The following is a 13,989-nucleotide window of genomic DNA, read 5'->3' as shown; positions in this document are numbered from 1 at the left end:
TAGTAGTTGTGAATATTTTGTCTGATCTACCTTTTTCATCCCAAAAGAAAAAAAGTGTGTTAAGTAGTGATAAATGACAATTACTAGGGCTGTTGATTAATCACAGTTAACTCATGTGATTAACTCAAATTCATTGTGGTTTAAAAAATGAATCATGATTAATCATAGTTTTAATCGCACTGTTAAACAATAGACTACCAATTGAAATGTATTAAATATTTTGGGATATTTTTCTAAATTTTCAAATATACTAATTTCAATTACAATACAGAATACAAAGTATTCAATGCTCACTTTATATTATTATTTTTGATTACAAATATTTGCATTGTAAAAATGATAAACAAAAGAAATCATATTTTGCAATTCACCTCATACAAGTACTGTAATGCAATCTCTTTGTCGTGAAGGTGCAACTTACAAATGTAGATTTTTGTTGTGGTTGTTGTTACATAACTGCACTCAAAAACAAACCAATGTAAAACTTTAGAGCCTACAAGTCCACTCAGTCCTACTTCTTGTTCAGTCAGTTGCTCAGACAAACAAGTTTCTTTACATTTGCAGGAGATAATGCTGCCTGCTTTTTGTTTACAATGTCACTGAAAGTGAGAACAGGTGTTCACATGGCACTGTTGTAGCTGGCACTTCAGATTCTTAAACCTTGGGATGAGTGCTGTAGCTATTTTTAGAAATCTCACATTGATACCTTCTTTGCGTTTTGTCAGATCTGCAGTGAAAGTGTTCTTAAAACGAACAACATGTGCTGGGTCATCATCTGACACTGCTATAATATGAAATATATGGCAGAATGCGGGTAAAACAAAGCAGGAGACATACAGTTCTCCCCCAAAGAGCTCAGTCACAAATTTAATTAACGCATTATTTTTTTAATAAGTGTCATCAGCATGGAAGCATGACCTCTGGAACGATGGCCGAAGCATGAAGAGGCTTACGAATGTTTAGCACATCTGGCAAGAGAATTGGAATTGGAAAAGTTTCAGAAAAGGACAACAAAAATTATTAGGGATATGGAACGGCTTCCGTATGAGGAGAGATTAATAAGACTGGGACTTTTCAGCTTGGAAAAGAGACAACTAATGGGGGGATATGACTGAGTGTGGAGAAAGTAAATAAGGAAGTGTTATTTACTCCTTCTCATAACACAAGCACTAGGGGTCACCAAATGAAATTAATAGGCAGCAGATTTAAAACAAACAAAAGGAAGTATTTCTTCACACAACGCACAGTCAACCTGTGGAACTCTTTGCCAGAATAAGTTGTGAAGGCCAGGATTATAACAGGGTTCAAAAAATAGATAAATTCATGGAGGGACAGGTCCATCGCTGACTATTAGCCAGGATGGGCAAGGATGGTGTTTGCCAGAAGCTGGGAATGAGTGACAGGGGATGGATCATTTGATGATTACCTGTTCTGTTCATTCCTTCTGGCATTGGCCACTGTTGGAAGACAGGATACTGGGCTAGATGGAGCTTTGGTCTGACCCAGTATGTCTGTTCTTATAGTCTTAAAAGTGCCATGTGAATGCGTGTTCTCACTTTCAGGTGACTTTGTAAAGCGGGCAGCATTATCTCCTGCAAATGTAAACAAACTTGTTTGTCTGAGCACTTGGCTGAACAAGAAGTAGGACTGAGTGGACTTGTAGGTTCTGAAGTTTTACATTGGTTTGTTTTTGAGTGCAGTTATATAACAATAAAAAATCTACATTTGTAAGTTGCACTTTCATGATAAAGAGATTGCACTACAGTACTTGTATGAGGTGAATTGTAAAATACTATTTCTTTTGTTTATCATTTACAGTGCAAATATTTGTAATCAAAAATACTAATATAAAGTGAGCACTGTGCACTTTGTATTCTGTGTTGTAATTGAAATCAATACATTTGAAAATGTAGAAAACATCCAAAAATATTTAAATAAATTGTATTCTATTATTGTTTACCAGTGTGATTAATCACAATTAGTTTTTTTAATCACTTGACAGCCCTAGCAATTACTAATAACATGATCCACTTATTTTATTTCACCCAACAGGTTCTGAGCTGGCAGTATTATATTACTGTTCATGTAGGCCCATATTCAGAAAGATATGAAGGGCTTGCCTAACTTAAACCCGCAAGTAGTCTCTGACTTCAGTGGGCCTTATTCATTTATTTATTTATTTAGATTTAAAATAATTGAAAAGATTCCTTCCTGAGATTCTAGACACCATAACGCATCATTAGCAATGCAATAAAATCCTAGCAGCATTAAAGTAATCATTGCAACGGGACCTAGCCAGCCAGCTACCTACAGAAACTCCTTTCTGACCCTCCATCATTGTGGGAAGCATACCCTCAGCCCTTTCCAAACATCCTACTGCAGCATGCAAAATTAGAGCTATTTTGTAGCAAATTGGGGAGCAAGTTCCAGAGTACTGATGTCCTGACACAGACAGCTTTTTCCTCTTTTATAATGAGAAGGGTCCAGCTCAAGCATCCTTTTGATCACAACAATGGCACAGGGAGATGTGGTCAGTCAAACAGGCCAGTCTCAGGCCATTTAGGATTTTATAGGTCATAACCAATACCTTGAACTCCACCTGGGAACCAATAAGTCACCAGTGCAGATCCCAGAGCACCGATGACACATGGTCCCAGAGAGATGCCCTCTTCAGTAAACAAACAGCAGCATTCTGCACCTGGTTTTAAGGTGTAACCACATGTAGATCACACTGCAATAGTTTAATCTTGATGTGACAAAATCATGAATAACAATGACAAGATATCTTCATGTCCACACGGGCACACCCACGCAGAGCAGTTTTGCAGAAAACAATTAAACTAAGTACACACAAAAGAACAACACTAAGGAAACAAAAGGGAACTCACTGTTTTTCTTTTCTCTAATCCCTTTAAGTTTTATAGACTTATTAGAGATTGCTTTAAATAATAGTTGATTAAAAAATCAGATAGAGGTGTGACTTTTAAGTTCATGATGTCCCTTAAAATTCTGTTACTAATATTAGTAATGTTTTAAATGTCCCTTAATACTCAATCAAGAGTTTGAAAATCATTTTAGATTAGTAGCAACAATTGGTTAAAATGCCAGGGCACAATTTTGAAAAGTGTGCAGCTTATATTGACTTATGAGCGTGCACGCAAGACCAGAATTTGCCCCTAAATCTTTATATGCGTACTTGAGATCAGATTTTTCAGAAATGTGTTTGGTGATTTGTATGCATCCTCCCATTGACTGTATGCAGCTTGCTGTAGAGACTAATCTCCTTAGACCTATACAAATGTTCTCGCTGAACCAAGGATTTTTAGGAAGAAAAAGCAAAGCATTGTGTGTAAAACTTTGGCATGAACTAAAAACACTTTATGTATATAGATCAAATCCACCTGCTGGAAATCATTTTGACATCTTGGTGTAAAAAAAAGTTCTGTACTTGGTGAGTCTTTGCTGAGTCTGAATAGTGTTGCATTTTATAGCCTGTTTTCATGGGACCACTACTCAGTTCCAAGCCAATAGAATACTTTAAAATGTTGTCTCCTGTAGCAGCATGAAAACACTCCAAGAATTTGATGCTTTCAAGAATAATTTGTGACTGTTACGTAAGCCTAAAGTTACAATCAAAGACAGTTTATCAACACTGAAGAAAATAGATTGGACTTGCTTTAATCTTTAAATGGTTTACTGAGAATTCTCAGATGCTAATTTGCTGATACATCAGTTTTAGCATAAATAGAATGGCATGAAATTTTTTTTGTCATCCCAGTATTATCCCTTAGCTTCTAGAGTGATCCATTTCTATAACATCTGCCTGTTCCTTCCCTTGATGTATAACAAAAGGAAATTGGCTTTTAAATAGTATTAGCAGTGTTAAAATGCCTTATTTGAGTGAGAAATCAGTATGATCATCTTATGAGGCGTCATTAAAAATAACATTGAATTTCTACAGCAGTACAAAGTACATTCTGCGTCAGTATAGAAGAATAAATTGCTAGAGGTTTCAGCCTCAGAGGTGCTTTTCACTCAATTCCTGTTGACTTCAGTGGGAGTTAAAGATATTCAGCACCACCCAGTCTATGGCATTTTGTTTATTATTTATTAATTACAGTAGCACCTGGAAGCCCACCTGAGATTGGGGCCTCATTTAGTATGGTAATACATTGTAACCAATGCACCATTCTAATCGTACGCACCATCATTCTTTAAAGTGGGAGGTCAAGGGACAGTATATGGTGAAAATAGTGGGGAAACTATTGTAACAAACCGTTAGTTTTGTATTAAATATGAACAATTCCGATTTTCTCTTTTCCTATCCCTGTATTTGCTGTAGGAACAGGGAGGGAGGAAGAAAGGATGATTTAAACCACTCTTGCACTCCAATTCTTGGCCCCAGTGGTGTAAGTTAGAGCAGCTTCTAGATGTAATAAGCTAGCTGAGAATAGCCAGAGTGCAGTTTGTTCTGGACATGTCCCCTCCTGTCCCTGCACACCTCAAATACACAAAGCTGAGGGGAAAGTGTAGAGCCATTTCAGCAACAGTGTGCTGGCTGGGCTACCCTCTTATATCAGGGGTGTCTCTGCCCCCACCCCATTTATTACGTCTTTATGCCCATGTAGCATCGTGAATGGGCCAGACAGAAGAGAGACCATTAAATAACATTACAGTTGTGAAACTGTCTGTACTGGGCAGGGGCGGCTCCAGGCACCAGCGCACCAAGCACGTGCCAGGGGCGGCAAGCCGCGGGGGGCGGCCTGCCAGTTGCCATGAGGGTGGCAGTCAGGCTGCCTTCGGTGGCATGCCTGCGGGAGCTCCACTGGTTCCACGGTTTCGGCGGCAATTTGGCGGCGGGTATGCCGAAGGCACCGGACTGGCGGACCTCCCACAGGCATGCCGCTGAAGGCTGCCTGACTGCCATGCTTGGGGTGGCAAAATACATAGAGCCACCCCTGGTACTGGGGAAATTCAGTTCAAGCTTGTCCTTATCACAGATCAGTGTGATAAACACAGGCATCGCATCAGGAGTTAAGGGCAACATGCTGGATTTAATTTAGGATGTCTTTTCTCCTCTTCGGTTGTTATTTCCTTGTTTAATATTTGTTTGTTTGCTTGTTTGTATTTGTTGATATTTGTTCTCTTGGTTGTATGTTTTTAAATGTCATAAAGAGTAAGAATCCACAAGCCCAAGAGAATCAAACTGTTCCTGCTCCCTGGATTATTGTATTTATAATTTGTTTCTGTGCATATTATTATCCTTTAAGGAACAGCCGGGTGCCTTTGGAAACCTTCCTGTGTTAGGGCCTGATCTTGCATCTATTAAAGTAAATGTGAATTTTACCGTTGATTTCCCTGGGAGCAGGAACAGGTCCTAAGTCGCTAGTTAGTACTGCAGCAACCAATGGTGAAAATCACAATGTCAGTAAAAATATTCATATTAAATTATGAATAAAGCTACACTTCTAGCACATTAATACTGGGGGGAAAGAGTTAATAACTTTGGCTGTTTTTTAAAAAAAAAGTGTTCCTAGTCTTTTTATATTTATGTATATATCCATCTATGGAAAAGCATCAAATAAAACCTGTAAACAGATTTTTTATTTTATACATTTCTTTAAGTGAGCTGCTCTTCAGTTGATAATCTGGAGACCAAAAATCAATTGCAAATATCATTCCAACGCAAATGTTTACAGCTGAGATACTAAACCTTTGAAAATAGGGTAGGCTATAATGGAAGTGTTGACTCAACTTTAACTTTAGAGGCAGGCACAAGTGGTGCCAGTTTAATTAAAGCCTGTGTTTAAAATAGGGTTAGCCTTGATATGACATTGATTCACCAGTGTCTCCCTCTTCCCCCACCCCCCAAAAACACTGATGACATTTTGTACCACATACCATTGCGTTGTGACAAATTAATAGATCATTTTGTTTTCTGCAGGAAAACTGAAGACTTTTATAACAAAACCTCCAGTGTCAAAATGAATACAGGTATGCTGTTTCTGTGAGATTTTTCTTTACTTGTATATCTTTTATTTAATAAGCAAACTAGGGCCCAAATTATTAAATGTTCATGCACAAATTACACTAAGCTGATATTGAAATTAAACTAAACAGGATGTTGTATTAATAGTATGTTTGTATATGTATATTTATATGTGCCACATACATAAACATGTATGTATATTTTATATGTGTATATATATGAAATATGAATGTTTGTATATGTTATGTGTATGTGTTTATGTATATTTTATGTAAATATATGTGTATATATATATATATATATAATTGGACAATGCATATATACATTCTGCAGCACAACGGCATACATAATAGTCAAGGGAAAATAGCATCCCTTTATCTCTGGAAAACAGTACTATAATGCTTGCTTTTCTGTAAATATCCTATTAGGTGGGTTTGAATATAAAAAGAGGTTGGTATTTAATAAATTAGTGGCTATGTGGATCACAAATTGAATATGAGCCAACAATGTGATGCAGTTTTAAAACAGGCTGGGGTGTATTAACAGGAGATGTGTAAGACGTAGGAAGTAATTGTTCTGCTCTACTTGGCATTGGTGAGGCTTCAGCTGAAGTTGTGTGTCCAGTTTTTGGGCACCACACTTCTAGAAAGATGTGGACAAATTGGAGAGAATCCAGAGGAGAGCAACAACAATTATAAAAGGTTTAAATAATATGGTCTGTGAGGAAAGGTTAAAAAACTAGTCATGTTTAGTCTCAAGAAAACAGACCTGGTAACAGTCTTCAGATATGTTAAGGACTGTTATAAAGATGGCAGTGATCAATTATTCTCCACGTCCCCTGAAGGCAGGACAATAAGTAATCAATTAATCTTCAGCAAGGGAGACATAAGTTAGATTTGAGGAAAAGCTATCTATACAGATAAATAAGTACTGGAAAAGGTAACCAAGGGATGTTGTAAAATCTCTCTCATTGGAGAAATAGGTTAAAGAAACACGTGTCAGAGACTGTCTAGCCCAGTGGTGGGCAACCTGCGGCCCGCGAGCTGCATGCAGCCAGTCAGGGTAATCCAGTGGTGAGCCATGAGACAGTTTGTTTACATTGACTGTCCGCAGGCATGGCCTCCCACAGCTTCCAGAAGCCACAGTTCGCTGTTCCTGGCCAATGGGAGCTGTTGGAAGTGGCCGCCAGCACATCCCTGTGGGCTGCGCCACTTCCCGCAGCTCCCATTGCCTGGGAATGGCAAACTGCGGCCACTGGGAGCTCTGGGTGGCCGTGCCTGCGGACAGTCAATGTAAACAAACTGTCTCGCGGCACACCAGTGGATTACCCTGAAAGACCGCAGGTTGCCCACCACTAGTCTAGCCTCAGCACAGAGGAATGGACACTAGATGATCTCTCGAGGTCCTTTTCAGTCCTGTAATTCTATGATTCTATATACATTTATATTATCTTTCAGGCTGCTATGGTAGAAATGTAAAATCTGGTCATAACCAAAACACAAATTGTAGAATGTTTGTTTTATGGTCTATTACAAAGTACAAATAAAAACTATAGCTTGATCCTACACTATTGAAGTCAATGGGAGTTATGCCATTGTCTTTAAATAGGGGCTGGATTGACCTGTACAGTAGACAAGTGAAATACTGGCCCCATTGAAGTCAATGGCAAAATTTATAGTTACTTCAGTGGGGCCATGATTTCACCTGATGTGTATATAAATAACTAATACCACACTATCAGGTTTACTCTGTGCTATGATACTAGAGATAGTGGATTCTCTGAACACAATAATAAGCATCATGAGCAAATCAGCTCAAGTAACTTTTTATTCATTTGAAGCTTGTATTGGTTTATATTCAGTAACTGGTGGATCACACAAGAGTTTAATAAGGAAGATGCTATTTATTGTAATAATATTCAGAATTTCTCTCTGCCCAGTTTTATATTCGTTTTCTTGTGAGAGCTGAAGTTACAGTAGAAATTTATATCCGTATATTTATATATATTTTTTAATTAATGTAGTTATGAAGCACTCCTTAGCTAATGGAATTATGATGTAACTCCGCTAATCATCATTACACATATGACTACAATTCAATTGCATATTGCAGTCTCATGGGTTCAAATCTAGTAAATATTATTTTGTGGATCTCTCTCCCTTTAAAAATGTCACATTTCATTGCTCTAATATCACAAATGTGACTTACAGCCTCCTCATGACATCATAGCTATGACATATGGGTTAATTGTTCTAACTTCCAGTGAGATTTTTGCTACAAGTTTCAATGTAGTTGAATTCCTTTTGTTGTGGACTTTAATCCTAATGCCTCCAGAACACACTTTGATAACCAACTACTGAAACATCCTAGGATTGTCTAAACAAACATGTCTTCATGAACTTACACAGAACTTAAACCTGTTGCACATTTACAAATCGAGGAGCACATCACTTACTTGTGAACATCTATAGCAGTTGTCCACAATTACCAGCTCTACTAAAAGAAGAAATTACCCAATGTGACAGGGCAGCAGCCCCTTACTGGCTGGCACAGGATTAATAGCAGCCCTTAGAATGGCTGCGCAGAACCCAGCCAACCAGAGGAAGGCTTAGAAGCAGCCAATCAGGGCCAGGCTGGACCGTATAAGGAGGACTGCAGGGCAGAGAGAAGCTGAGGGAGAAGGACTGGCTGCCTGTAGAGAGAAGTACCCGGGACAGAGCAGTGCTGGGCAGGGTCAGGGAAGCAAGCGGAGCTCCCGCCTGGCTGGCTCCCAGACTGAGGCCTTGATACAGGGGCCGAGTAGGTGTTGGGGCTACAGGGAAGTGGCCCAGGGATAGCAGGTAATGGCAAAGAGGGGAAGGAGAGGCAGAGAGTGACTGCTAGCTATAGGGTCCCTGGGTGATGGCCCAGAACGGCGGGTGGGCCTGCCCCCCCCCCCTTTGCCCCACTGGCTGCTGAGGGAAGTGGCTAGCCAAAGGACTGCAGTTTGCCCCTGAGTGAGGGGCTGGACTAGAGGCTGCAGTTCACCACTGCGGCGAGAGGCCAGACGAAGGACTGCCGGTTTCTCCGGTTTCCCCGGAAGTGGGGAGACAACAGAGCTGGGGGACAGCCGGAGGGCCGTGCCTTGAAGAGGACGCCATGGTCCGGGAGCGATGTGGGTCCCCACAGACAGCAGAGATGGTGGAGAAGCAGTGACGGAGTGTGAGATGCCACAAGAGGCGAGCGCCCTGCTGATAGACGGAGCTAATTCCCAGAGCAACCAGCAGGAGGCTCCATGGTGGTGAGCATGACCCATTACACCCAAATAAAGTAATAGTTCACATTTAATTCTATTGATGTAGTCTGCAACCCCATGCAAAAACCAAGCTGGATTAAGCATAAGTATTGAGAGTTATTCCTGACATAGCACCAGGAGTAGGATACTAAGACGTCACTTCCACTAAGCATGAGAGAGGTTGAGATAAGAGATACTCAACATAGTGTACTTGGTTACATAGAGCTTCCCAACCCTCCTACACATGGCACTCTGAGTGCTGATAAACCAAAATAATAGTGCAGTGACCATCTTGGACCTGTGGATTTACTAATGCTTCATAGCAGGAGTCTGTGCATGTACACAGCTGTAGGTAATTAGGTACTACAGAGTTGTCACTGGTGTCTAGTAAAAACTGGATCATTCCACAAACTACTGGTCTACTTGAAGGATAAATGGGTCCTCTGTAGCTCTGGTGAATCCTGTAAAGTCATTAGACTGGGGCAAATTAAGTTTAAAAAAAGAAAAAGTAGGCCTGTTTCTTAGAGTAGACTCTTTCATGACGGGATGCAGAAATAAAGTTTCTTGACACCTTAAATGACTACTTCTTGGAGTAGCTGGTCCTGGAACCCACCAGAGGAGAGGCAATTCTTGATTTAGTCCTAAGTGGAGCACAGGATCTGGTCCAAGAGGTGAATATATCTGGACTGCTTGGTTTTAGTGACCATAATATAATTTAATTTAATATCCCTGTGACAGGAAAAACACCACAGTGGCCCAACACTATAGCATTTAATTTCAGAAAGGGGAACTACACAAAAATGAGGAGTCAAGTATCAGAGGGGTAGCCATGTTAGTCTGGATCTGTAAAAGCAGCAAAGAGTCCTGTGGCACCTTATAGACTAACAGACGTATTGGAGCATGAGCTTTCGTGGGTGAATACCCACTTCGTCGGATGCATGTATTAAGCCACAAAAGCTCATGCTCCAATACGTCTGTTAGTCTATAAGGTGCCACAGGAGGTTAGTTAAACAGACATTAAAAGGTACAGCGCCAAAAGTTAAATCTCTGCAAGCTGCATGGAAACTTTTTAAAGACACCATAATAGAGGCTCAACTTACTATGTTTTTTAATTTGGGGTACACATTTAAGAGAACCAAAAAAGAGCCACTGTGGCTAAACAACAACGTAAAAGAAGCAGTGAGAGCCAAAAAGGCATCCTTTAAAAAGTGGAAGTTAAATCTAGTGAGGAAAATAGAAAGGAACATAACTACTGGAAGTGTAAAAATACAATTAAGAAGGCCAAAAAAAAATTTGAGGAACAGTTAGCCAAAGACTCAAAAAGTTATAGCAAAATTTTTTGTAAGTACATCAGAAGCAGGAAGCCTGCTAAACAACCAGTGGGGCCACTGGATGATCAAGGTACCAAAGGAGCACTCAAGGATGTTAAGGCCATTGCGGAGAAACTAAATGAATTCTTTGCATCAGTCTTCACGGCTGAGGATGTGAGGGAGATTCCGAAACCTGAGCCAATCTTTTTAGGTTATAGATCTGAGGAACTGTCCCAGATTGAGGTATCATTAGAGGAGGTTTTGGAACAAATTGATTAAACAGCAATAAGTCACCAGGACCAGATGGTATTCACCCAAGAGTTCTGAAGGAACTCACATGTGAAATTGCAGAACTACTAACTCTAGTTTGTAACCTTATCATTTAAATCAGCTTCTGTACCAGATGGCTGGAGGATAGCTAATGTGATGCCAATTTTTAAAAAGGACTCCAGAGGTGATCCCGGCAATTACAGGCCTGTAAGTCTGACTTCAGTACCGGGCAAACTGGTTGAAACTATGATAAAGAACAATATTGTCAGACATATAGACGAACATAATTTGTTGAGGAAGAGTCAACATGGTTTTAGTAAAGGGAAATCATGCCTCACCAATCTATTAGAATTCTTTGAGGGGGGCAACAAGCATGTAGACATGGAGGATCCAGTGGATATAGTGTTCTTTAAATTTTCAGAAAACCTTTGACAAGGTCCCTCACCAAAGGCTCTTACGCAAAGTAAGCTGCCACGGGATAAGAGGGAAGGTGCTCTCATGGATTGGTAACTGGTTAAAAGATAAGAAACAAAGGGTAGGTATAAATGGTCAGTTTTCAGGATGGAGAGAGGTAAATAGTGGTGTCCCCCAGGGGTCTGTTCCGCGATCAGTCCTATTCAACATATTCATAAATGATCTGGAAAAAGGGGTAAAAAGTGAGGTGGCAAAATTTGCAGATGATACAAAATTACTAAAGATAATTAAGATCCAGGCAGACTGCGAAGAGCTACAAAAGGATCTCTCAAAACTGGGCAGCAAAATGGCGGATGAAATTTAATGTTGATAAATGCACAATAATGTACATTGGAAAGCATAATCCCAACTATACATATAAAATGCTGGGGTCTAAATTAGCTCTTACCTCTCAAGAAAGAGATCTTGGAGTCATTGTGGATAGTTCTCTGAAAACATCCACTCAATGTGCAGCTGCAGTCAAAAAAGCGAACAGAATGCTGAGAATAATTAAGAAAGGGATAGATAATAGGACAGAAAATATCATGTTACCTCTATATAAATCCATGGTATGCCCACATCTTGAATACCGTGTGCAGATGTGGTTGCCCCATCTCAAAAAAGATATATTGGAATTGGAAAAGGTTCAGAAAATGGCAACAATAATGATTAGGAGTATTGAAAGGCTTCCATATGAGGAGAGATTAATAAGACTGGGACTTTTCGGCTTGGAAAAGAGACGGCTAGGGGAGTTATGATTGAGGTCTATAAAATCATGACTGGTGTAGAGAAAGTAGATAAGGAAGTGTTGTTTACTACTTCTCATAACACAAGAACTAGGGGTCACCAAATGAAATTAATAGGCAGCAGGTTTAAAACAAAAGGAAATATTTCTTCACACAGTGCACAGTCAACCTCTGGAATTCCTTGTCAGAGGATGTTGTGAAGTCCAAGACCATAACAAGGTTCAAAAAAGAACTAGATGAATTCATGGAGGTTAAGGTCCATCAATGGCTATTAGCCAGGATGGGAAGGAAGGGTGTCCCTAGCCTGTGTTTGCCAGAAGCTGGGAATGAGCAACAGGGGATGGATCACTTGATGATTACCTGTTCTGTTCATTCCCTCTGGGACACTCGGCACTGGCCACTATCGGAAGACAGGATACTGGGCTAGATGGACCTTTGCTCTGACCCAGTAGGGCCATTCTTATGTTCCAATTCAGTGTCCCCTGTGGGTGCAGACTTCGCAGGATATCTCAGCCAGAAGCTATTTTAGTCTGCAGAGTGTCTGTTCAATTTTCACTTTCTAGCATGTATGGAAAGGTTTGTTTGTTTGTTTTTTGTATTTGATACTAATTCTTTACCAAATGCTAGAAAGGCAACTTCCCAAATTTAACAGCTAAAGGCAACAAAACATTTTTGTAATAAGCAAAGAAATAAACAAGTTGTAGGGGGAGATTTTCAAAGGCCCAAAGGGGAGTTACACACACAATTCTCATTGGTTTTCAAACTCCTCCATAATGTATACAGAGAAAAATATCTACATCTGTGCCACCCCTTGTGTTATCTGCCCCACTTCTGGGGCTAGCGATCGGTGCAATTCACTTAGACTCAGTCTCTCTAACCATTCTCACAGATACCGCAGTGCATATCTGAGTGCCTTATAGGGTAAGATAGCATTCCACCACTAACCTCCAATCATGTGCTCCCTGTGGCCGCTCCCACACCTCTCCATGATGGATTTATTACAGGTTTACAAAACTTGAGAAGCTAGCATAAATCAAATCATCCTAAACCACCTCCTGTGCACAAGGCATAAAAGAAACCTACAATTCTCTCCCATGAACTGTCCTGCTCTCACCCCTTGTTTTATCATCCTATTAAACCCACTTTCAGATTGATGTCCTTACACAATTGTTTTACCTATTTTATCTACCTACTGCGTCTAGATTATTTATAAGTGATCTCTCACTATGTTATCTAGGGGGATAAATACTTATCTGTGTTCATTAGATTGCAATATTCCCTGTGTAAGACCATAATTTTATATTGTGCCTATTAAGTCAAGTGCACACCTATGACACTATATTGATAATAATAGGGTTGTGGTAAACTCTGAAAACTGGAAACAATATAGGATTGAGATGTATATAGGCAAAACAAAAGATCTTTAAAAAAATTGTATGCAAAATTGCATGCAGTGTTATTTTTAATTTATTTTTCTTGTCATACTGGACTAAAAAGAAGTTAAGTAGTGTTCAGAGTTCACGTGAAATCTACCAAAGAGAGAATTTTTCCTAGATGGAAGTAATTGCATTGTTACTTCACCTACATTTAAGACGAATAATTGTTTGTTTGTTTTTAAATTCATAAGTCAGCTGCTCAGTAACTTCTTAAAATGCTTACCAACCGCTTAACATGTAAGGTGGGATTGTTCAACGTGTTCAGCATTGATAACAATCCCATTGACTTCAACTGGAACTGAGTTAGGGCACCACTGAAGGCCCTAAAAAATCCCACCCATCATTATAATAATGGCCAAGCACTTCAGAATGTATGACTATAGGCTATGAGGAACTGTGTGAGTATTTTCTTTCTTTACATTCTGTGAAGACTGGAACAAAATAGCTGCAAGAGAGAGAGCCTGGATATGTTGCCTCAGAACAATGTTTTCTCATGGGCAACGTTCTCTTC

General features: G+C 39.7%; 1 long non-coding RNA gene across 2 annotated transcripts in view; it reads left to right on the top strand.

Annotated features, from left to right (window-relative positions):
* Positions 1 to 8,341, top strand: part of LOC117878120 — a 153,235-nt gene extending 144,894 nt beyond the window's left edge. Inside the window, exons 3-4 of one of the 2 annotated variants that reach the window (XR_004645891.1) lie at positions 5,945 to 5,994; positions 8,324 to 8,341. This is a non-coding gene — a long non-coding RNA (uncharacterized LOC117878120). Of the gene's footprint in view, positions 1 to 5,944; positions 6,027 to 8,323 lie in introns of both variants that reach the window. The other variant, XR_004645892.1, reaches the window with a different exon arrangement.
* Positions 8,342 to 13,989: the final 5,648 nt, after the last annotated feature.

This window comes from Trachemys scripta, chromosome 5 (assembly GCF_013100865.1).
Source record: "Trachemys scripta elegans isolate TJP31775 chromosome 5, CAS_Tse_1.0, whole genome shotgun sequence".
Taxonomy (NCBI): domain Eukaryota; kingdom Metazoa; phylum Chordata; order Testudines; family Emydidae; genus Trachemys; species Trachemys scripta.
Note: the sequence above shows the minus strand (reverse complement) of the source record. Positions and strands in the feature narration are given on the sequence as shown.